This window comes from Anoplophora glabripennis, unplaced genomic scaffold, assembly GCF_000390285.2.
Source record: "Anoplophora glabripennis isolate ALB-LARVAE unplaced genomic scaffold, Agla_2.0 scaffold664, whole genome shotgun sequence".
NCBI classification, from domain to species: Eukaryota; Metazoa; Arthropoda; class Insecta; order Coleoptera; family Cerambycidae; genus Anoplophora; species Anoplophora glabripennis.
The window spans coordinates 178,393-205,070 of NW_019416766.1; the positions used below are offsets into that span (position 1 = coordinate 178,393).

At 33.9% G+C, this 26,678-nt stretch overlaps 2 protein-coding genes across 8 annotated transcripts in view; one reads left to right on the top strand and one right to left on the bottom strand.

Annotated features, from left to right (window-relative positions):
- The window catches only part of LOC108912667 (bromodomain adjacent to zinc finger domain protein 2B), a 173,431-nt gene extending 173,028 nt beyond the window's left edge, over positions 1-403 (bottom strand). For all 7 annotated transcript variants that reach the window (XM_018717975.1, XM_018717979.1, XM_018717978.1 and 4 more), the window contains exon 1: positions 107-403. The gene's annotated coding sequence lies outside the window, so the exon portion shown is untranslated. The remainder of the gene's footprint in view (positions 1-106) is intronic.
- A 165-nt stretch (positions 404-568) lies between these two features.
- LOC108912666 (WD repeat, SAM and U-box domain-containing protein 1) overlaps positions 569-26,678 on the top strand; it is a 67,722-nt gene continuing 41,612 nt past the window's right edge. The window contains exon 1 of the mRNA XM_018717972.2: positions 569-644. The gene's annotated coding sequence lies outside the window, so the exon portion shown is untranslated. The remainder of the gene's footprint in view (positions 645-26,678) is intronic.

Here is a 26,678-nt window from a genome sequence, read left to right on the forward strand (position 1 = left end):
TATTTTATGAAAGTTTACTTCACATTTATGAATAAAACTAGTGTGACAGGAGTTTGAAACTCGATTTTTTACTAAAAACTAAGAAATTAAACAATTAAGAACTTACTTTACGAAGATGTAGGTAGTTATCCAATACAGTCACCAACGTATCAAGTTTTGAAGACAACTCACACTCACAAAAATGTAACACAAAAACAATTAAAACTATAATCGTAATTTAAATTAGTTGTACGTTAAGTACACGTGAGTCAGTTGATAGTACGCACTTCAGACACTCACTGGGATTGTTTATTCATGATTTGCACTAATTATTCACGCGATTTCAGCGATTTTGGGGGTGTTTTGAGGACAAGAGCGCTTCGCCGTCACAAGATGGCCGGACCTAGGCTTGGTGTCAGTCCGATTGCTTTGCCAACCCCCCTCCCGCTGTGCACGGAACCCCCCGTAAACGTCCAAAGGCTTTCATTCTCGCTTCTCCTGCCTCTCTCTCCGTCGCACATTGTACGTGCAGTTACATCGCGGCCGGATGCACACTGTAAAAATTACGTTGATTACTCATTTCGGTGTGTTTTTATCGGCCGTGTTTGGGGAGTGCTCTCGCTGTGTTTTGGCGTCTTGGCGGTTCGGGTTGGACGTTTTCTTGTGTAAGTAGATCGAACATGAATTCCATTAATGAATTAACTCAGGAGATAGAATTTTAAGAGTTAATAATCATGTGTGCCTGAGTTTGTATTTAGATGCGAATATTAGGACATAATTTACGAGCCGAAAAATTATCTTATCTATGTATATGTAATAATATACCTACCTACTCCTATTTGTAAATGACTAGTTTTTATTATTATTAAATTAACTTTTGATGAATTTAGGAAGATGGGAAGTATGTTATAAATAAAAAGTGGTACAAGACCCATTTATAATTTAGTAAACGTGTATTATACGTCTTCAGAGTGCAGTGGCGGCGGTATAGACATTGTGAGAAATAATTTTACAAGAATTTTAAAAATGTGTAGAAACGAAGGAGCCCCTATTATGACCTATTTCGCAGATGCAATTAAAGCACATAGACTAGTATTAAGTAATTACCTAATACTGATTTATTAACATGGGTATCCACTACCTACCTATTGTATATAATTTGTTATTAATAAGTTTCTCTTTTTTCAAGACTATATTATTGAAAATTATGTTTTTACAATAACTGGCCCTGGCAAGGCTGATGAGCAGGCCATTTACAAATATAGGCAGGCAGGTAAGGTACCTAGGTACCACGTACCTATACGAAAGGTATGGTATCTAGATACCTAGGTAGTAGTTGAAATGTTGATGTCTAATATATAATAGGTACATAGGTACATTTCTATTCACATGTATTGCTAAATTCAGTTAAATATTATATTATAAACATAATCTTTTATATTAATCACGGGAGTAAATAATCTTTTGTGGTTAAGCACTTAATCCTCCAACTTTTTATTGCCTTATTTTTTTTTCATGTCTGGAAAAAATGATTTTATATACCTACCTACGTACTAGAAATATCTACCTATACGGATATACCTACTTGCTAGAATTAAAACGATAATTGTAAATGTAGAATAGGAATGTAGGTACCTTCCTAAAATGTCTAGATAATGGATAATTTATTTAGTACCGTCATGAGCGTAGCTAGGAGGGAGCGGGATGTGCACGGCCCACTCCAGAAAGCCCGGTGCCCACCCCAGAAAAAAAAAGATCCAATAACTTTCTCATATACCTAAAGTCGCTAACTGCGCTACCGTTTTTTAGAATCAGATGAAAGTGTTTAGGTTTTGAACTATATCATTAAGTCATTGATTACGTTTTTTTAAGCCTCCATAGAGCTTGCAGCAGCCCTGGATCCACCCCAAGCAAAAATCCTAGCTACACCCATGAGTACCGTAAAATTTTGAATTGGAAATATTTTTAACTTCATACTTACTGCCCTAGTATACAGTTTCGGAAAGTCCCCATGGTTCATCGGCCGTTACGTGAGAGCGATAAAGTAAGTCATAGAAATCCGTGCGATAAAGAAAGATGTATATAATGAAGGCGTCTAATATCACCGCCCATTTCGCCCTTCCACAAATAAGAAGTAGATCTTATTTGTGGAAGGGCGAAATGGGCGGTGACTATTAGACGCTTTCATTATAGCCATCTTTCTCTATCGCACGGATTTCTATGACTTTCTTAATCGCTCTCACGTAACGGCCGATGAACCATGGGGACATTCCGACCCTGTATATTCTTTTACCTAATAAAAGCGTTTTTAAGTATTTGCTATTGACTATTTGGGTTAATTAATAGAAAAAAATACATTTCAATTATTTTAGTATCTAAATAGGTATGAACCTACCTACCTAGATGTACATTTTAGTGTAATATTAATATTTAATTTGAAATTAGGTAGGTAAATAGGTATTTTCGATTCGACCTATATAAAGAAAATCGTATAGTTAGTTCTATTTGTACAGTTCCAATTTTCTGTAATCGTCGATTTAAAAATGGCAGCGCATCTACGACACACAACCAAAACAGGCCGCGTCGGCAAATCAATTAATCCTAATAAAACAATGAAAACCGAACGTTCGGCAGCGTGAATCTGGCTTGGAGCGTCCCGCGCCCCTCTCAAGGCTCGGGCCGGTCGCTCAAACAACTGTCGTGTACTAAACCGCTCGACTCCACTATCCGCTATCCGCGATATTACGCTAGCATCACATAAAATGGAAGCATCCTGAGTCGATACTCGCCCGCTCAGCGCCCAGAAGCCGCGTCGTTGGCCCTCTTCTCCAGAAAACTCCCGAGACCGCCGAAATGCACCCATGCAAACGCTTAAATAATGTAATTTGCGCACCTGGAGGCGATCATCATCTCGGAAGGCTTTGCAAGCCGGGCGATCCCGTTTGTCGTTTGTTCCTTGTTCGGGCCGGGAACATAGACATATTACCCACGAATCCGTACGGAAATTCGACGTAGATTACGAATAAACAGGCGGCAGATCAATATCTGTAACCAATCGTGAGTTACAGCCTAAAACATAAAGAGACGGTGCGAGGGTCCCGTTCTCACGGCGCAGAGGCCGCAATCAACCTACAAAAATGCCGCTTTCCCAGAGAATTATACATGTATCGCACACGAACCAGCGGTAGAATTTTCCGGGCAAGCCGGGGAAGGCGGTCTCAAGTCCCTATCTGTAAGTGGGAAAGAGTTAGGTCCCTAAAACTGAATTCGGCTCCTAAAATATTTAATATTGCAGATGTAACGGCGAATTAACGAAGTTTGGAGGCTCAGAAGTCTTGTTTTCTTTAAGTAACTAGAGTTTTCCTCTTTTAAGTGACAAAATATTGCAGGTTTTCAAAAGTTGGTATATCTAGTACAAGATAGGTGCCTATTTACCTGGTTGGCTCAATATAATTAACTATTCACATGGACGTATGGGCTATGAAAATATAGAAAACATTTACATTTTTACACATTCTTAGAAATTTGTTTGTTAGGTACCAGTTATTCGTAATCAATTATTTTAAGGTAGGTAATTAAAGTTAATACATTGTGACTGATTGAATGATTCATGTCGAATAGAAGATTCCAATTAAATCGCCGATTAAATATTTATCATTACTTTTTTATCTGAAAAGTTTTGGTATTAGGTAGATATTTATTTATATTCAAACACTGTAATTGAATGTATCAGATTTTATCTTAACAACTTGGAAACATATAGAACAAGTGTAAATACCTAACTAGACTTTTAAATAAAGGTCAAAAACTGTTCTATACGTAAGTATCTACACAAAAATTCAAAATCGTACTAATGATGTGATGTACTATTTTACGCTATTTAAGATAAAAGCGGATGTTCCAAATTCCCAAAATATTTAACTTTTACTTATTTTCACTAGTTTTCTTTTATAATTTTTATGGATGTCTGCATACAGAGTGTCATAATATTCCCTGAACTACCACAAATTATCACGAAAATGATCACCGTTTTCAACAGCACATAATTCAGTTAAAAAAATAATTCGTCACATATTTCTTCAATTCTGTAAATTATTGACTATCAAATTTGAATCTCTTTGATTATTCTTATTTTAAGGAGCATTAAATTAGATTACTTCGAACAGAAACTACAGTTCAAATTTGCAGAATGAGCACGGTAATGTTTTTTTACTTACCTACCTAATTTCTTAAGAATGTAACTGAAAATGATGATTCCAATAATTTTTGGCAAAAGAATTATGGGTTACAAATATCTGATCTTCACAAAGCATTATTTCGTTTGTATTACCAAATAAATAAATGCTTTAATGACATTTAAAGGAGATTTGCATCGAAAATGAGATAATATTGATAATAAATAAAATCATTTATTGTCAAAAAAACTTATAGAATATAAATGTGCTAAGAAAAAGAGTGTATTCTATGTGATAAAACAATAACGGTAGTAAGGTCATTCACAAAAAATGTGAGCATTTTTTCTCGATAGCATAGGCGTAGCCAAGGGGGACAAAATAAAGTATACTTAATTGACTTACTTTTTTATTGCTATTAAAATATCTTATAATGACTAGACAAGCAAACTTTGTGGTAAATAAATAATAGTAATCTATATTATGCTAGTAAGCGGCCATATGCGATGTAGTAGCAGAAATAGGTTAAATATGTGGTCAAGTCGTGCCAATCTATGCGCATAGTACACAATGCTACTGACTGTCAAAGAAACGTGTCATATACTCCACCAAGCAAAGCGACAACCTCGCTCACACGCACAAACGACAATGAAATTCACGTCCAACGTCCCTCAACAAAAAACTGGATTGTTCACCGGTACGCCAAGACGATAGGGCAGGCATTAGGGAATCGCTAGGTACGTACCGAATAAATTGATAGATGCGAAACTTCAGATCAGAGACAGGCATGTACAAATGTGAAAATATACATCTGACATTACTGAGAATACAGTGATTTTTTTATTAAAAAGATGTCAGCACACATTGCGCGTTTAATGATTGGGCACAGGCTGTTCAGAATAATATTCAATAAAGGAAGATAAATGGAGAGTTTAGTTATTTTTCCAAATTGAAATTTTCATATCCATAACTTACTGCATAGAGAGTGGTAAAAATTTACGCCGAGTTTAGGTAACTTCAAAACATCATACGTTTTTTTTTTTCAAACAAATGAAAATCTTTTTTATTGTTCATTCACTTCAGATTCCAGACACGGCCCCCTCCTGATGCGAAATTCTGGCTATGACACGGATGGTGAGATTACTAAAAACGACAATTTTAGATATGCGCTTTGACATCGGTAGGTAAATGTTGAACAGTCATTTTCGTTTTTGAATTGGGTATTTACGGATCGCCAGAGACGATTAACTTCGGAACACTTAGTATAGTCGTTCCGAAGTCAGTTGAACATGTATAAAAACGCCTAGCAATAAAATTTAATGAGATTCATAGGCATCCCTAAAAAAGTTTTCTGCTAAAGTAAAAAATTATAATAATTTGTATATAATATGTGGAAAATTTCTATTGTTCATTTGACCAACAACATATTTTAATTTATTTATATCCTCAAACAATTTTATTATATTGATGGTAAATTTCGTTTTGTTCGGTCAAAATACCATGTTGTAATAATACTAGTAAACAAAATCTCTCTCTTATTTCTCCCTTTCGCAATTATAATATGAATGATTAAATAGAAGGTGCCTATAATAAATTAAAATTACCTAAATCACACCAAATTCCGCATTGCTGCACTGCACTGCTAGGCCATTTATTGACAACTGAATTACTGGCCACGTTACCCAGTGCGGCTGTGTTTGTGCCGCGTTTACCCGCGCGCTCATTCTTCAACGGAGCGACCAGACCTGTATATGAGTATGGCTAAATAAATATAGGAACAAGTTTTTCAAATATTTCAATGCCGAGTTGCTGCGTCAGCGACCGAACCTGGTACGTACTGCCAACCTCTTCTTCTTCAATTGAGATCGGAAAGACTATACAACTGTTAATTATTTTCTACAATCACTTTCCTTAAGAGTAAGAAATTATTATTTTGTTAACTTTTGCTGGTACTAGTGGTACTTATTATTACATACTATACCTACCTGTATATTTATTGGTAAGTATGTGAATTCTCATAATGTAAAGAGTGTAGTTTTAAGAAGGCAAGGTTGTGTCACGTTTAGTTTGAATAAAATTACGTAAAAGGGGACCCGGCTTACAGCCAACCCTGTATAGTCTTTCCAATTTCAATTGAATAACCAAAAGGATGTCAGTATGTACCAGGTGCGGCCGTTGACGCAGCAATTCGGCATTGAAATATTTGAAAAACTTGTTCCCATATTTATTTAACCATACCCATATACAGGTCTAGTTGAACTAAACGCGCAGGTGGTAGAAATGTATACGCCCAGTTGAAGAATGACCGTGCGGGCAAACAGCAATACGCTCTGTTGCTCTGGTCGACTGCGTCATAAATTTCAGTTGTCAACAAGTCGCCTGGCAGTGCAGTGCAGCAATGCGGAATTTGGTGTGATTCAAATAGTTTTAATTTATTCTATAGGCACCATTCTATTAATCATTCATATTACAATTGCGAAAGGGAGAAATAAGAGGGATATTTGGTTTACTAATATTATTACAACATGGCATTTTGGAGACCTTTTGAAACGGAACAAAACGAAATTTACCGTCAATGTAATAAAATTGTTTGGGAACATAAATAATTAAAATATGTTGTTGGTCAAATGAACATATCATAGAAATTTTCTACACATTATATACAAATTATTATAATTTTTTACAATTTGTAGAAAACTTTTTTTATGGATGCCTATGAAACTCGTTAAATTTGATTGCTCGGTTTTTTATACATGTTCAACAGACTTCGGAAAGACTATACGACATTGCAGCCGCCCTAACATTTCCGATCTCTAATAATTAATAGCAAGTATTCCGATCTGTAATAATAATAACCGAGGTATAGAGGCCAATAGCAATATATCGGATTCGAGAAATCTTCCGAATATCGAAGGCCAATCAAGTTAGCCAGGATTTGTTTACACTACAAAATTGAACATAGAAAAAAAAGCACGACACGGTGGGCAGGAAGCAACTTTATATAGCATAAAAATGACGACAAAAACTGAAAGCAGCGATGTATTTGTACTTGAAAATAGGTTCAAAATCAGTTTGAATTGAAATCCTAGCTGCTCCTGTTTGTAAGATATTCAAATTTTTTCATTTTTTATAGCAAGAATTTGTGATATATACAATATTTAAGAATAACGATGGTTAAAAACATTTGTTATGCCAAATTTTGAATAAATAATTCATTAAACTATGAAAAAATATATATTATATCTATTTAGTATAAAATATTCAAAGAATATAAGGCTAGGCATGTCATTGTGTGTGAGGGGCCACTCATTCACAGGCNATATGGAAGAAAAATATATATATATATATTATATCTATTTAGTATAAAATATTCAAAGAATATAAGGCTAGGCATGTCATTGTGTGTGAGGGGCCACTCATTCACAGGCGTCTCTGGACGCCTCGGACATATTATATACATCCTTGCAAGTAAATTTTTAGCCGATTTTACACGTTTCCAAAGGTCACCACGTGGGGGTTACTTACATTGAACCTCTTTTTCTGTTTTTTTTTTGTTATTTTTTCATTTATTATTATTTTTTAATTATTTTTTTAATTTTTGTTTAATTTTTATCATTTTTTAATATTTAATGTTTTAAAATAATACAGAAGAAAAAATAAATGTTTGTTATTAAGGTCAATATTTTAAAATTATATGGTATAGTAAGTAATCTCAAATGTAATTTTAGATGTGCTAGATGAAAAAGCAGCTACTGCTTCTTTCAATCGTTTTGAGAAAAATTGATCTTCGATCAAATTTATTTTAAATCTTTTCCAAAATTTAACAAACTCTATGAATCGATTCCCCAGCTTGTTCAGACCATACTCCTAAGCCATCGTTGTTCAAGAGCACAATTGCTTGTTTCAAATGGATTTTGACGGTTTGAGAAATATCTGTGCTTTTTAAAGCATTACGGAGTTCATTAATGTTTTACAAATGGAGAAGAGACATGGATGAAGAGACATTTTATTTCCCAAACAAACTGCTATAATCGATATTTAGATAAATATATTTGATGACATCGGCAATTGGAAAAAGAAAATCTACGATGCTAAAAAAAGCTTATATGTATGTTTGAAATTTCAATTTTCCGAATGTGGATAGCAAAGCGCCATCTGATTACAATCAATATAACTATATTTTCTTGGGGATAAATTATACAATACGTACGGTACATGTTAGATTGAAAAAAATATAGAATAACTAATTTTCATAATTAAAAAAAATAAACTTGCGCGCACGCACGTGTGTGTGTGTGTTCATATTTTAAGTTATTATTTATTTAAAATTTATCACTTATACAAAATTTAAGACATTATCAATTCAAAATTCCATAAGAATGTTTTATCCATCGTAATTCTTACCTATTGTGATATATCATAAAATTTTCCCAAAAAAAAAAACACAAAAATTAGAATATCTTTCAAACAGGAGCAGCTAGAATTTCAATTCAAACTGTTTTTGACTCTATTTTCAAGTACAAATATATCGCCTCTTTCAGTTTTTGTCGTCATTTTTATGCGATTTAAACTTGCTTCCTGCCCACCGTGACGAGGCATTTATATTATTTCTTTTCTATCTATTAAATAAAATGTTTAATAAAAAAATAATAGGTAATGCTATTATAAAGAATGGTGACTATACAAACGTGATTATTGTCTCGACAACCTATTAAATAATGATATGCCGTCGATTGCAAATAAAATGAGGAATATAGATTATTATTATTTATCCACCAATTTCAGGCATAAATTAGAATATAGGTATATTCTAATTCTATTCGTTAAGTTACAGGTCCTGGTTCTAAAAATGGATCACCCTGTAGAGCTGATACCGTTTACCCTTTCAATAACGTCGCGAAGCATTTTGCTCATCCGAAATCGCCACGTATCGCACAGCAAGCTGTACGGAAATTTGCTCTGGATTCCATTGCAGCTGGAATTAAATCAATATCTTGTACGGTTTCGGCTTAACGACAAAAAAGAGGCACCCGGCCCTTCCCTCGCATCGCCGTCGAGTTAAATTTCTCTAGCTGCGGGGCGGCATAAACAAGTTATTTTAATGGTTCTTAACGTCCGATATTACCATTCTCGGACAGACGATTCTCCGTCTCGGTCTCGGAATAGTTTTAAACTTAACACACCAACGGGAAACGGCCTGACTAGTCCTGGTGGCATTCTGTTGCTTTGATATTTTTAGTTATAACACTGTTCCTGAACTGCTCATTTACAGGATGGTCTTAAATTGTCTCGATATTTTTAGGACGGTCTAATATCAGTCATTATAACCTATAGTTAAGATTCGTATACAGAATAAATAAACTATAAATGCCTCAGACCCACAGAAATTATCCCTTTCAAATCATAATTATTTAATAGTCGCTCTTAAGTGGTAGCTGTAAATATGGATTTCTTTAAAATATGTCAAAATAACTTTCCCAATAGGATAAAAAATAACAGTAATTGAAGACAGTATAGCAAATCGAAGTAGCTGCACTTTTTGGCCAAATGAAGTTATTTGTACGAATCGGTAAAGTATATAAATGTTGTCATTTGGATAAAAATTTTTGATGCACAATTTTTTGTAGTTACCTCCATTTACTACGAAACATTTGGTGCAATAACAAGGCAACTGTGCAGATATCCACAGGTTGATTATTTAGCCCTTCATCAAAACCTAAAGACAGATGCTGCTCCATATGAAGTGAAAGTGAAGTTGATGTTACAGAAGATGAAGATAACGAGTAAAGAAAAAAACGTTTATTAACATAGACTTACATTATTTTCTAAAATAAAGTTTGGTTTTCTTTAAACAAAATATTTGCTCGTTTTATTTGGTCTAAAAATGAGGTAGCTTCTAAAATATTTAGAATATATAATAGAAACACTCATGTTACATGTAGTTATGTTCAGTAAACTTCGTGTACATTACTAAAATATATTAATAAAAAAACATCATAGTTTTGGTGGCAAAAACGAGGTACCTAGTTCAAAACTTTTTTAGTTTTTCAAAAAACTGCAGGTCTGTAAAATATTGCTTTCTCTATCAGTGTACTTATACCATTTTTACACTAAAATTCAAAGAAATCTATTTGAATTTTAAAACACGTTTTTTCCCTGAAAAATTTATTAATAACTTTTTACCCTATTTGTCTAATAAGAAACTTGCTTCAAAACCTGAAAGAGCAATCATTTTTCCATTAATTCGGTATCTCGATCTGTTTTCGAGAAAAATCGATTTGATGAACACTATGTTTTGATAACACGAGAAATTAAAAGCGAAACAAATCAAGTAGTGTTTCTTCGTGTTATTACAACAATTAACAATAAAATAAATAAAATACGTAATAATGATTAAAAGTAATTGTTCGAGGAATCCACCGTTGTCACTTTACACAACGTTTTCTTAAAGATCTTCGAGTTTGAAACATCATATTGGGATTGCGTTTAACTTCGTTGGCAGCGATTTCTATTCTTTGCCACAACTTTTCACGCGAGCCAATAGATTCTTTGTAAATTATAGCTTTCATTCGAGACCGAATAGAAAAATCAAGAGAATTGAAGTCCGGACTTCTGGGTGGCCAAGCAAAAATGCTTCCACGACTTGAAGAAGTTCCACTTTATTTAAGAAGAGACATATGGTTCATGCACGACTGAGCTCCACCACATTTTTCTCGGCCAGTGCGTGCATATTTAGATGCAGTTTTTCCAAATCGCTGGATTGGCAATGTAAGCATTTTTGCTTGGTCGCCCAGAAGTCCGGACTTCAATCCTCTTGATTTTTCTATTTGGTCTCAAATGAAAGATATAGTTTACAAAGAATCTATTGGCTCGTGTGAAGAGTTGTGGCAAAGAATACAAATCGCTGCCAACGAAGTCAGACGTAATCCATATATGTCTTTCTAACTCAAAGATCTTTCAGAAAACGTTGTGTAAAGTGTATCAGTGTTAACGGTGGATTCTTCGAACACTTACTCTAAATCATAATTACGTACACGAAGAAACACTTGGTTTGTTTCGCTTTTAATTTCTCGTATTATCAAAACATAGTGTTCGTCAAATCGATTTTTCTCGAAAACGGATCGAGATACCGAAATGACACAATAATACACAATTAATGGAAAAATGATTGCTCTTTCTGGTTTTGAATCAAGTTTCAAGTTAGATATACAGGGTAAAAGGTTATTAACTAAATTTTCCGTAAAATTGGTCGTAAGTGGCGCCCTCTATGAACAACACTGAAATTACAACACGCATCTTATTCGTCGCTTAAAAAAATATAGTTTCACAAATTTTCAAGTTCCTAACGTACATATTTTCAAAATAATCGCAAAAAACGATTTTAAATTTTAACTTTCAACACCCTGTATTTCCGAAACTATCATCTTTCGGATAAGGCAATGCGCCAATGGTCACCATTTCACGTGTAGTAGGTATCTTCAGCTTTCCATTTTCCCATTGTTAATGAATCACCCTGTATATATATTTTTAACCGTTCCTTTATATGTAGGTATATCATCTCTAATGCACTGTGATGAATTCCAGTTTAAAACATTGTTAAGTGTTTTATGAGCGAATTAAAATTTAATTATGCAGTAATTATAACCTCAATTTTAATTTCTTAATTTAGAAAATCATAAACGATTGAAAATATCAATTCAGCAAATTAAATACATACAATCATAAAGTTTAAAATAGCGATATTTAGAAAGCAAATCTATTAAATTATTCAAAAAACAGATGTAGCAAATAAAGCCTTAGTCAATTATTGAAAAATAAAATACTTAAATAGTTGTTATATTTGAACATTACTACTCGTAATACTTGTGTACTACAAGTAGTTTTGTATAAGTAGTTACTTGTGTAGGTAATTAATTTTGAATAGAAAACTGACTGTGTAAAACAAAAAATTACACTTCACTGATTTTATAGCAAATAGTAACATCATACTACAGCACATTAATAAAAACAAATGGATTGCAATACATAAATAACGAATTTGAATAGGTAAATTTGAATTGATAAATGCATATTTTGATTATTTTATAAATATGCTTTAAATAAAGTAAGATTTCCTCCTTATTATAATTATTTTCAAAGCAGTGACTTCAGCGACGACTTTCTTGTTTACCGTAAACCGTAATCGTCGAGATTTTAAATTTCTGTTACCTTAACTACATTTCCTATATATTGCCACTACCCAACATTTGCCCAACAATAATAATTGGGTTTATAAGCTGTAAGTCAAAATAAGGGCTGATGGCATAGACCTAGCAAACTATGGACCGGCCCTAGAAAGAGAAGTCAATCGTGCTGATGTGTGCAAGGCAGATGAAGCTAGTTGAGGCAAATACCGGTAAAATAAATGATGGTACACGGGTATACCGATACAAAACGCTGTAAACAAACTTTGATGTAAATGTCATGTATTGACATTATTGATTGATTTCTTGAATTTTTGTGTGAGTTAGTGTATGTGAAAGATTCGTAAAAACTAAATATGGTGAAATCGAGTTCTGAGATAAATTGCGTAAAGAGACGTTTAAGTGGAGAAAAATTTAAATTTCATAGGTAGGAAAGAAGTTATGACGATACCAACATGTTTATAATTTTTGCAACTTTGTGAAAAGACTGACCATGTAGAGATTAGATAGATTTAACATCAAACCGAATATAAAGAAAAAGTTTTAACTGAAATGTGCTTATATGTTAATGTACTCCAGCAAAAATTCTTTTCAAATAATATGTTGAACGAAGAATGCATCGACATAGTTTCAATTTACGCAGTTCTGCAAAGCAAGAAAATATGAAATATTTGGATCAACTACGTCAGAAGAGCTTGCAGTAATGTTGACCGATCGAGTTTACGATATGAGGAAAATAAATGGAGAAATACATAAAGAAGGCATTATAAAAACTATTTGGAATATTATAACTAAAACAATTCAAATATTGTACTGTAATTAGGATAGTAATATAATAAACCCTTTTACATACCTACATACTGGAAAAAATGAAAACTTTTTGTCTTTTAGTCCCTACATTATTTTTATAAAGTCTTTGAATACGGCCCAACAGAAAAAAAAGGCTAAGGAATCGAGAAGAGCTAGCTGATTGGTTGAATTAAATGTAGCGCGTTGCAGTCGAAATTCTGTGAACGAAGCTTAAGCCCTTACTAGCTCCATCTCTCTCGCACACGTCTGCCGTTTATATGGGTAAAATGACAGTTGGGCGAGTCCAGTAGTTTATAAAGTCTATGGCTGATGCTTACCCGCAAATTTTGACGTTTGTAAGCCTTAGAATCCAGGGAGCATTGCAATCGACACCCCCAGATCTGACTAATTATGCATTTACAATTATTGTTTATTACGTTTATTACTGTTATTGCCCTATTGTAAGAGTTTAAGCAAGGAATTGATGCTGTTTGAGGCTCCTTCTCTTGGATCTGATGACGTCGATCTTGCTGCCTTCTGGCCGCGGACGGCCCAACTTCCCTTAAAACTGGACAATGTCAATAATTAGACGGACTCTCTTGTCCTTTAGATCTAACCTAACCAATATCCTGTAAATATCTATAACAGGACACAGATGGTATTTCTGAAAACCACAAGATGGTACATCAAACGATTCATCTCTTAATATTATTTATAATTTTATTTTAATTATATATTTTTTTAACATTTTTATTATGCAAAAAAATTTGCAACTGTATTTAAATTATAATATAATAATGTATTTTTTCCACTACTAGCCTATAAGCCCACCATTATCGACCTATCTTGACGCGTAAACTTCTATCTTTTTATTCTATTTGGGTGAATAATGATGACCATGATTTATTAACCAAGGTAAATAATAAAAATGACACTTAATAATTTTGACACTTGACAGTTATAGAAGTACAGAACCACAGCACGCAGAACGTGGAGGTTATGAAATACGTTTTTAATAGATAGAAAATATCCAGAACATGTCAACAGATAATTATCAGTACCACGAATTTATCTGATTTGAAGTTATTTTGGGTTATTTAGATTGTCTAGCTTCTCTCTTGGTCGAATTATCGTTGGGCGTTTGTTTTTTGCCCGTCTACTACTCTGTTGACATATCAGATGTAAAGTCAACTTGCACACTTCAATCATATAAATAATGATCAAGCACATGCTGCTTGCATAACAATTGGTCGAAACGGATTAAATCCGCCGAACACGCTTTCATACAGAACCGGACATCGTATAAATAGTTTTAATTTTGTTCGTATTATTCGCGATTTTAATTTTATTGGTAGTGTAAGTTGTTTTGGATTAATGTAGAATGTCTAGCTTCTCGCTTGGCCGAATTATCGTTGGGCGTTTGTTTTTTGCCCGTCTACTACTCTGTTGACATATATCAGATGTAAAGTCAACTTGCATATTTGATCAAATCATGATCAAAAGCACATGCTGCTGCATAACTATTGGTCGAAGCTGAATAATTTAAAAATATAAATTAGTTTTAGTTACAATTATTATTAACGTATGCCTTTTCATATACCTATCTTAGTTAATATTGGATTATACAAAAAGTATTATTTTTTTAAACACAAGCAATTGTTTTTAATGTTTGGCACTTCGTCCACATATTGGCATTATTACAAAATATATGGTGACTTTAAAATAACATGTTGCAAAGTCGTATAAAAGCAGACACTCCGTTAATTTCATGCAGTTAGTTTAAAAAGGTAAGAATTGGCAACATTGATACAAGTCCGGTCCGGGTGCTGTCCAGTGGCGGCGTACATGAGGGTTTAAATGCATTTTAAAAAACGAATTATAACTCGACTATTTAGTTAATATTAAAAAATATATTATTTCAGAATATTATCAGGAGGAACACGTCCCTACTATTACTTCTAAAAACTGATCTCAACTATTCCACTCCATTCCATTCTCTTTGAAAATTTGAATTTTAAAGTAGGTACCAAGTCAATTAGCTATGCCGTGGCATAAGTACCTAGTCACCGCCAATTACAAACTTACTAAGTTTTAGCTGCCGTTGTTCTAGGGCTAGGCTCTGTGAGGTCGGACTCGTTATCAAAACCCCTGGTCCAGACCTGATCTTCATTTCGGCTCTTGTTGTTAGTTCTAAGGCCACTACGAACGGAACAACTTCTCAAACAACGGTGGTCTTCTAAGACGTTGCTTAATGTGATCAGTAAATACCTTCAAACGTTCCGCCGTCCTTCACCGTTGGCATCTTCAGTCGTGAATCTGCAAAAGCTTCACCACGGTGAAGCGTGTCCGCCTGCACTTGGCCTAATCCTAGAACAACAATATTCCTTGGTATGACTAAGGAAGTGCAATGTAAGCTGTATACAACTGGCGACGAGCAGGACCAGGTACATAGATTGCGGCATAACAATCTGTGAAAAACGATAGTTTAAAAAAGTTAATTGAAAATGTGTTCTGGTATCGAAGATTGTTGTTTGACTTCATTCGATAGGATAGGATAGAATTAAAAAAAATGAAAATAAGATTTTTTTTTAATTTCTTCTTTAGTAGTAGGCCTACATATTGCCGACAAGTGGAGTCAAACAGTTTACTATGATAAATTTGATGAGTAAAATGCGACAGATAACACAGGTCAACAAGGGTCAAGAAGCAGACACACTAATATGCATTCCCGAAGGATTTAGGTGCGCTGAATCCGAATCTGGCCGCAGAATTGCTCTATCACGTCAGGTTTTTGAGATATCCTAACCTGAAAGTGAAAAAAAAAACACGTCATATTTGAGGTTATGTAGTAATGCCATCTATTCTTTAAAAAAAAATACATATAATTTAAAAGTACAAGGCTCCCTCTTTCGAATGCCGTTGAGTTCGCTCAAATATCTTTTCTTCTTTTTTCGTTGAGATATCACATGTTGAAATTTCTAAGTTTATCAGTTTCTTAATACGCGATAATCTACTAAGGATCCCTTTGACGTCTAACATTTGATTACAGTTCAGAAACTTCATACTCAGAAACCTTCAATGCATACGAACTCAAACTCACAAACTCCAAATCCACAAACCCACAAACCCCAAACCCGCAATCTCTAAACCCACAAACCCACAAAACCCGAACCTACAAACTCCAAGCTTACAAACCCCAAGTCCACCAACTCCAAACCCACAAACCGTATGGGTATGAAGTTTCTGAATTGCAATCAATTGCCTGATGTCTAAAAGCGGTTTTTTACTAAACGGACAAAACAAAAACAAAACACAAACTTGTGTCGAATAAAACAGAACTGTAACTTTTCGCAAACTTTTTGAAGACTGGCGTGTTTTGCGGCAGTTGGAGTTTTGTTTTTCAGGTCCCGCTTCAAAGAGGCGGTTTTCCACTAAACAGACAAAACAAAAACAAAACACAAACTTATGTCGAATAAAACAAAACTAAATTTTCGCAAACTTTTTGAAGGTTGGCGTGTTTTGCGACAGTTGGAGTTTTGTTTTTTGGGTCACGCTCGAAAGCGGTCACATCAAAAGGTTTCGACGTGTTTTGAAACTCAAGTCTGTTCAGTGGAAACGGTCGTGTTGTGTTTTCTATTTAAGTGATCCAACCCAATATCTATGTTGGCGTTTTCTTGATGAATTATAGCTATTAAAAAATATAATGTGTACGGTTAAAGTGTTTACTTGGCTAGGATACAAACTAACCAAGTAAACACTTTAACCGTACATATACCACGAACTCCATCTGAGAAACCGCTCGAAGGATTTTTTTGAAATTGTGATGGTGTGATAGCCTACCAAGCTAAAATATTTTCAAGGTCATCGTATTTCCGGTTACACCGGAAGTTGATACTAACTTTCTTATTTTAAATGGAACACCCTGTATATTATTGCAAAAAATAGGGGTTTCCATTTAAAAATTTGGAGTTTTCCACATATTCTGAACTTCATATTCGATAAAAAAAATTTGACCACCCTGTATAAAAACTGGAAAATTTTCATGTCAAATTCGATAAAGTAGGTCTTCCTCTACAAAATGTCCAATTTGCACAAAAAAATTAACCGGGAAAACTAAATTTTGCTGACAGTCTGCATCTGTCAATTTTTGTTTAAAAATCGAAATATCTCGGAAACGGTCAATCCTAAGTATGGAGTGTGCTATATGTTTTCAACTTAAAAATGGATGATGTTTCCAAAAAAATGCAATAACATACAGGGGGTTCCATTTAAAATAAGAAAGTTAGTATCGACTTCCGGTATAACCGGAAGTACGATGACCTTGAAAATATTTTAACTTGGTGTTCCCCACGGTCCGTATCACACCATCACAATTTCAAAAAAATCCTTAGGGCGGTTTCCCAGATACCCATCGATGGAGTTCAAGGTGGGACACTCTGTAGACACTTACTTTTTTTCTAAGTACTTCAGTATAAACCAGCCATAACTAAAAATAAAAAAATCTTCTCTAAACATGTTGGTTAATTATTGGAAAAATGTGTTCTGACTTCCTCGCGACAACCAGTGGAAAAAGACCGAAACCAAAACAAAACTCGAACAAAATGTAGCCCGCTTGATGGAAACAAGAGTTTTGGGTTTGTTTGAGTTTTGTTTTTGTTTTTCAGGTTCTAGACAACACAAACAGGACATAAACTCAACTGTCCGTTTAGTGGAAAACCGCCAGAAGGGATCCTTAGTAGATTTTCGCATATTAAGAAACTGGTATGATATATCAACGAAAATAAAAGATATTTGAGCAAACTCAACGGCATCCGAAGGAGGAAGCCTTGTACTTTTAGATTCAATGTATTAGTTTTTTGAAAGAGAATAGATGGCATTACTACATGTTTTTGCACTTTTAGGTTAGGATACCTCAAAAACCTGACGTGATAGAGCAGTTCTGCTTCCAGATTCGGATTCAGCGCACCTAAATCCTTCGAAAATATATATTCAAGTTTCTGCTTCCAAAAAAAAGTTAAATTTTGTTGGTCTGTGTAATTTAATTTTGTAGAGAAAGTTTCTCTCAGTATTTTTTGGCGTTTTTCGCTGTTTCTCTACACAACATATTCTGACTTCGGTAGGTTCGACTTATTAGAATATGAATATGATTGTAAATAGCCGGCTGCTTTTTTTATTCCTTGAAATATTTTATTATCATATGATACTATGCATTTTATTTTTCCAGTAACACTGCGCTGAAACAAACCAGTTTTGGTTTGAAACGAAACAATCTTATAAAAATTAATAAAAAATTGTAATGATCAATAACACAAGTAACAAGTTTATTTTAGCGAATGTATTTATTGTTCTTTCAGACATTTTCCAGGTTCCACCCTATGCAATATCAAGTTTTCTCACATTCAGTTTTCTTTATTTAAACAAACCGTGGCTCAGTTTGTCAGCCTAGTAAACTTTATGGGTTTGTTAACATTTCCCTCAAACATTCAGTAGCTTTAGTGCCATCTTAGGAATCTACCTAAGTAAGAGACTATTAGAAAACCAGTCTAGAAGAATGAGTAATTAGAATTTATATAGCTAATTGGACAACTGTAATTAAAGCCGCGATATATCTAGGCAAAACCTGTTTATTCGATCCTGATTGTTAAAAAAACAAATAAATGCGAGAGAGATTTCGATTTTAAGTTAGATAAATGGGAATATAAACTGACTTTTCGTGTTATTTCAAGGCATTTTAATCAAATTAGATTCTCTTAAACTTTCAGATATGTTAAATTCAATTGGTAGAAATTTTGTGTAAAGAACACGAACAACATTCATATTGCCATTAATAACATTCAACTTTTATTACATAAATAATTAGACTTGTTTGAAATATCGATTCAGTTTAAAACACATTGATTAAAAAAAGAACTAATTGAATTTCATTATCTGTCTCCTTCTTATGATCTTAACGGTAACAACAACTAAGAAAAAATATAAATAATAATAAGTTTCATATGTATCAACTACTTTCCCATTAAATTTAAATAATTTTTGGATAGGTGCTGAATAATTGGAATTAAAAGGTGTCCCAAAAGAAACGTAGGATCTCATATGAGGATAAAAGATGTTATTAATTAAAAAGTTGGCAAAATTTTTACATATATTCAACGGGTAAACATTGCCATTAAATAAATATGCTGGGAAATTACCATTTCGCGACTTTTTGTTATGGACAATAAAATAACATATTAGTTTCCACAGTCATAAAAATGGGGGAAGTTTGTTTACAGGCTGGTTAATTGTATAATTTTTACGGAAATTCACGTTTTTCGCTTATAACTTTTTTCCGTTCATTTCCATGAGAAAACAGTAAGGTAGGGGGCTTGTTGTCGCAGGGGTAAATTGTCGCAATTACTATAATTCCGAAATTAGAAAACATTGGCCTATAAATCTCTATCACAAGTTAATTACAGATCCCTTCTGTATCTTCCCTGAGTTTGAACTCAAACCGCTAAGATGGCAGCACCGTAGGGTACGATATAATAGCTGTTTTACATTGACAATTTATTCATCAATAAATTGACGAAGTTCTTCATGCATTAATTCACGAATTTATTGGTAAACAGTGTGGTTTTACACTGCTACAGACTGTCAAGTTTTTTGACGTATGAATCAGTTCTACCAATGAATCAAAGAAGCAAATAAATTTCAAAAATGTCACCTTTTCACTCATAGTTGTAGTGATACAACAGCGGTACCGTTCTGACACATATTACACACTTCACGAAGAAATTGACGAAAATTAGAACATGCTCTAATTCGTCAAGAACTTGATTTCATAATAATACATTGAAATCTATCTTTTTTTTTTAATTTCAAATTTTCAACCTGGATTTTTTTTTGTCTTTAGTTGCAAAATGAAATATACGACTCACGAGCGTGATATAGTTATATATTATTACATATTCGGAAAGCTTATGAATAGATCTTTATGTTAAAAAAAATCGTCAAGATTCGTTGAACAACAACGGAGTTACAGACTGTCAAAGTTGACGGCCTATTGTTAAACAAATTAGGTTGGTAGCGGCAAAAAAAATACTGTCATAACCCGCAACCCCAGTACTTTCCCAGATAAAAATATTTTATTTGTGGAAATATGTTAAATGCATAAAAAATATTGTCAAAAGTCAATGGGTCGCTTGATTTTCGGCGAGCCGAGGCGCAGCGGAAGGGTGGGGGAAGCGAACGACAGCGAATCCGAAGAAAATGACCTTAATATTCATAGTCCTAGGCTTGACGATTCCTTGCCTAGATAGAGGATATCGGATCGGACAGATGTCCTTCGCGACCCATTTGGCATACTTCTGTTAAGAAAATTCTGTCACGCTTTCGTATACCTACTTCTGAATTTCGTTGATAGATAATTCTTCTAATTATTTCTGCCTTTAATTCAGGAGTGGTATTCATATGAGCAGAATAAACTTTGGACTTTACGAATTTCCACATCCTCACAGAAAAAAGTCTCATGGCGTAAGATCTCCCGATCTTGGTAGCCAAGTCACTTTATTGTTACGTGAGATCAGTCGTACAATAAATTTCTGCTGTAACAAGTGTGTAGTTTCACGTATGACACCATCCTGCCGGAACATGTCATCCAAATCCATGTCATCCAAATGGGCCCACGAAAAATTCAGTAGCATCTCTCGATATCGATTGATAGTCACTGCGCATTTCCAACCTCATTTTCAAACTGAACGGACCAATCACCTCACCATCGTGAAAATTCACACCACACTGTCACTCTTTTGGTATACAGTGGTCATTCTTGAATGACCCAAGGATTGTCTCTGCCCCAAATTCGACAATTTTGCTTCTTTACATACCCACTAAAATGGAAATGCACACAGTCTCAGCTACACGCTCTCCGTACTTGTGATGAATTTTCACAATCTTCACTTGCTCATTTGTCTTATAGCGCTCCATTATTCTAACCGTAACGTGTTTACTACAACACGAGACATGAGACCCTTGCCAACTCTTCGGAATGAAAATGGCACCCAATTCAGATCCTGCGATACTTTTGGGACATCCTTTATTTCAACTAATGTATTCAATAGCTATTCTGGGAACCTAGAAGCAGAGCGCATTCGGCAGTTTGACCCTCAAAAGAAATTTATCGACTCACCTTTTTAATTCTTTTCGGCGTTTTTAAGGTTTCTGGGTTTTCTATAAAAAAGGTGTGCTTGTTTGTTATCGATACATGAATCATTCTGAAATAAACGTGTTTTCCAATTAAAATAGAATTCTACATATTTCTTTCACAATTTAGTAGTAATAAATAGTTAAAAACAGCAATTGGTTATTTATGTAGCGAAACAAATTCATAGGATCAAATGGTATTTAATGCATGAATGCGGGGTGAGTTCAGAGAAAAAAAATGTTTACAGTCTACCCAAATCTAAAAGATTACCCACCCTCAACGTGTACACCTTGTAGATGCGTAAATATACATATGTAAATATTCTAAGTGGTATAAAATATCTAGTCCAAAAATATGAGGAATATTTTTATGACCTCAATACGGCATTACCATATATTGCACATAAAATGTGATATCTACATTTTTTATAATTTTATCATATCTTGCGAAGCTGCTCTACCCATATTATTTAGATTCGAATGTAACGTATACGATAAGCTATAATTGGATTGCAATACCTTTTCTTTATGTCTTTTTACGGGACTTCCTTTATGTAAATTACCAGGCTTATGCATACAAAGGATGTAGTCAGAAAAAAATATTTTGTTATGTTATAATAAAGGTAAACGGCATCTGGTAATATGAAAGTCATCGATGATTTGATTCAAGCAATGAAGCACATCAAAAAAAAAATGCTATCTAGGAAGTTGTCGTTTCTATGTGGAATATTATGGAAATTAATCTTATACAGAGTATTAGAAGTTTGACCGTCTTAATTTTAACAGACGATAGAATACATTAAATTAAACAAAAAACCTTTATGCTTAATTCTAAAAAATAATTAGCGTTGTAATAAATTTAAAATTAGATAAAATTCATATCAGGCAATGTGACAACGGCTCGGCGGTTTATTAACACGAGGTACTAAGGTGTCCAGCAACCATCAATACACAATTAAGTTGGTATCTGGATTTGACCGTGTCGGAGTGTTTTTACATACCACTATTTCATTATCTTGAGGTGTTTTCCAGCGAGTGCGCGAAAATTGAATTCGAAGGTGTCGTGCGTGCGTAGAAAATGGTTGTGGACACTTTTTAAGCACATGTTGTAGATTGTTTTGTGCTTGTGCGTTTAAAAATTACTGAATTTTGCTTTTTGCTAAATTATTTTTAATACATGATTATTTGGACGACGTGAATCTGTAGGTACTTTAATTACATATTTTTCAAATACATAATTTGATTAAAAGTTAAGTTCCTATTTTAAGAGATTCAAAATTAAAATTCCAGCTAAAATTTAAGCACAACATTCTTCGTACTACAAAATGTTATTTTATTTATTTAAAAACTGGAAAACAATTGTCTTGAAATTTACTAAATGTTTCACAATAATAGTTATTTACATTTTTCCCGTAGAGCAAGTCTGCCGCATGCACACACGTGATGTGCATTAGTAGGTTAAGCACTGTTGTCACGTTGTGATGAAACTCCTCAATATTAATACCCGCTGTATTTTGAAAACTGTTAATCTTACGCCCCTGTAATATACAACTGTTTTGTTCATTTATGATTACTCTATCTTATGCTTCAGAATGGCAGTCAAACTTCTTACACCCTGTATAAAGTAATGGTTTCAAATAGAAGGCATCCTGTTTTGAAACCTCTTCATTCTGAATAAAAAACAGTCTGTTTTGGCAACGTAACTGAGGAATAAACCTATTATTAAAAAGAAATGGTCAAAATTACATTAAGAGATAACCGTCAATACACATATTTAAATAACCTGGAATTTGATGTACAGAAAAATATTCGGTATTTTTATTTTGATAAATATGTATTTGGCACAGGAAATAATTGCTGAATACGTTTTCCCGAAATAGTCTGGCTAATTTTAAAATAATTCCTGCAGGTTCCGATTTTTAATTCCTCAGATCAGAATGTACTCCTTGCTTTGTACTGTAGATAAATTTACAACATCCGTAATAATAGCGTCTATGAATTATCATGATCTATACTACTTGTCTAACTTGAAAAAATATACCTATCTACATGTTACATCAAGTACAATTGCGTTTATGTAATGTTTGAAAAAAAAATGTTGATGGGTATCATTCATTAGGACATAATTATATCAACAAATAAATTTTCTTGTAAATGGAAACAACATTGAACGACATAATTTAAAAAATGTGTTGCATATTTATTAAGATGCTTATCTAGACATGATAATTTAATTTTAATGATTGTAACAGTGTCGTCTCGTCAGGCACCCAAAATAATTTACAAAGAATTGCTGCCATGAATATACCTATATTTGTTTAGTAAAAAAGTAGAATTTGTAAAATAGATAAAGCGCAGACTCCAATAAACGTTGAGCACCTGTTCCGATCGCCAGAATGGAACTGTACAACTTTTTCACCCTACACAGTTAGTTCGACAAAACACTATTTTCACATCAGTTCATCGATGGAATGTTGTGAAATGGCATCACTAAAGAAAAAAAAAATAACTATGAAAGGAAAAATATATATGTATATATTTTTTAAAACTACAGTAGCATATTATAAGCCTGTGGTACTACACTGTTGCACACGAAATGGCTAAAATGATTGTCATCGCACTTCGATTCACAAGTAGTATTGTTGTCTTTGTTGCACATCACATTTATTAAATGTGTTTGTTTTTATCATCGATGAATCCTGAGTACATTGTCCCACACCAGGGATGTTTCTATTGTGCTAAATTCGTACAATTTAATTTGAAAAAGTATGATAGTACCTCTCTGTTATTTATGGTACATATAATTTAAAATTTCCTCAAGATGAAGTACTTTTAACTTTAATTCGCAAATTAATCCTTTCATTCTTCCTAACTCTTGTATATCCGTGACTATTTAATTCTGCCGCTCTGTTCCCTATTGCTCTGTTCAATGTACCATCACAGACAATATAGCTTATCGCCACAGACTGCTTCTTAAATGCTGGAAATTGGCAACCCGAAATGGATGCAGGATTTTGTTAGCCGGCATCCATCAATGAAAGAGTGACCGCAAAATCCGCCCGTTTTTGCGTAGTGTGTAACAAGAACGGGGAAGGTTGTACAGAGGTCTCCGTGGGCTTAAATTGATCGTCATGAAAAATCTAGGTGAGCATAATTCGATTTTTCCAATATTTGCCCGACTTACCCCTACTTAAGGGGTGGAAACCACTCCTAAAACAAGAAAAATGAGAAAATAGTCGATAAATTCTTGGTAAAATTGGGGGAATTTCACATGGCAAGGGTAAAATCAGGAATGTCCCCTAAAAATGCTCATGATAAACCCACCCCCCGCGTGGGGGTAAAACAAAAGATCAAAGTACTTCATGAAGTGGATATCATTCCCCGCCTGCTATCGGCAATAGGGGTGGTTTTACCCCCACGCGGGGGGTGTTTTTCACCTTGAGCATTTTTAGGAGGGCATTCTTGATGTTACCCTTGCCATGTGGAATTCCGCCAATTTTTACCCAGATTTTGGTGACCATTTTTTCTGTCTTTTTGTTTTAGGGGTGGTTTTCACCCCTTCAGTAGGGATAACTGATCAGAATCCGATAGAAGAACGAATTATGGGGACATGTATTTCATATCATTTGGATTTATAAGGAAGAGTGGCACAAAAAAGGCAATTCATGAAGGGAACATCATTTGCCGCCGGTTTTCGGCAATAGGGGTGGTTTCACCCCCACGCGGGGGTGTTTTTCACCTTGAGCATATTTGGAAGAACATCCCTGATCTCTTCCATGCCATTCAAATTCCCGCCAATTTTTACCAAGAATTGATCGACCATTTTCTCACATTTCTTGTTTTAGGGGTGGATTCCACCCCTTAAGTAGGGGTAAGTCGGACAAATATTGGAAAAATCGAATTATGCTCACCTAGATTTTTCATGACGATCGATTTAAGCCCACGGAGACCTCTGGACGACCTTCCCCGTTCTTGCTACACACTAAGCAAAAACGGGCGAAAAATGGGTTTTTTTGCGGTTACTCTTTAGCGTGGTAACTCTTCTACTTGGTAATAGGCGGCAGTTCCAGCAGTGGCTTTGTTGCCAAATAATAACTGCTAAATAAATTTAATGCTTTCAATTATGTAATTAAATTAAAGAGATTGGAACTTATCTTCTGTTTGGAAATCACATTTGCCTTAAATGCTAAATAAAATAAATCAAGTTAGAATTAAAACTATGAATTTACCTAATTAATTATTTATTTTATATCACCTTGGAATGGAAGAGTTCAAAAACTTGAAATTAATGTTTTTAGATTTGTGAGTCGACTTCTAATATGGTTCGATATTAACACCTATATTTAAAAAAAAAATACATTATACAGGTTGTGTATCCTTAGATGGGTACTGCGCTCTCTTATTGTTGATTTCTTTAGATAGTAAAATAATTATTGACACAATTGTTGCATATCATGGATGCCATTGGTAGTGCTCATAGGTGTTCAAAAAAATTAAACACAATGTAAAATTGCTGGAACCTCAAGGAGTAGTTGAATACGAAATTTATTTAAAAAAAACAACAAATCATCAATCAATACAGAGATAAGATAATGCGTTCACTACTGCTGTTGCAATTTTTGACTAACTTTTTTGTTTTTCGACATACTGACTTCGGACCTTTTCCATTCAACGCAGAAAGGACAATCAGAACCACGGGTGTGAGGAGATTTTTTTAATTATTTTTGCGATTCAACGCACTGTTTTCGAGTTATACGGCCTTTTTACTCTGACGTCACACACCTCTTACTATATCACGTCACACACCTCTTGTTTCCAAAATTTATTTTCGACATACGGACTTCGGACCTCTTGCATTCAACACAGAAGGAATATACAAAACCGGGAAGTGGGGAAATTTTTCTTTTAAAAATACATGGGATTTATCATTATTAGAATAACCCATTTTAATTTAAAAAATTAAAAAAATTACAATGGGTTATTCTGATGACGAAAAATAAAACATAATTAACTGTATTATTCAAATAACAATAATGTGCAGAAGTTCTTCAGGAATATTGGCAAATTTATTTTGGAGGAAGAATCCCGTCAATGAACACTAAAAAAATATTATTAGAAACCTTAGGTAGCCAGAAAACAGCCCCGATCTCAGTCCTTTAGACATATTTTTGTGAGGACACTTCAACAAAATATATTATTAGACCTGAAAATTTACAAGTATTGAAAGAAAGATACAGGTCGAAATGTTTGATAATTTTGAATTTGTTTTTGAAGCAATTAATAGTAAATTAAAACATATTTTCAACTGTATCATCACAATTACTTGTATGTTGATTTGTAAAAATTGTAGGTATTTTAATGTTATTTCGTTTTT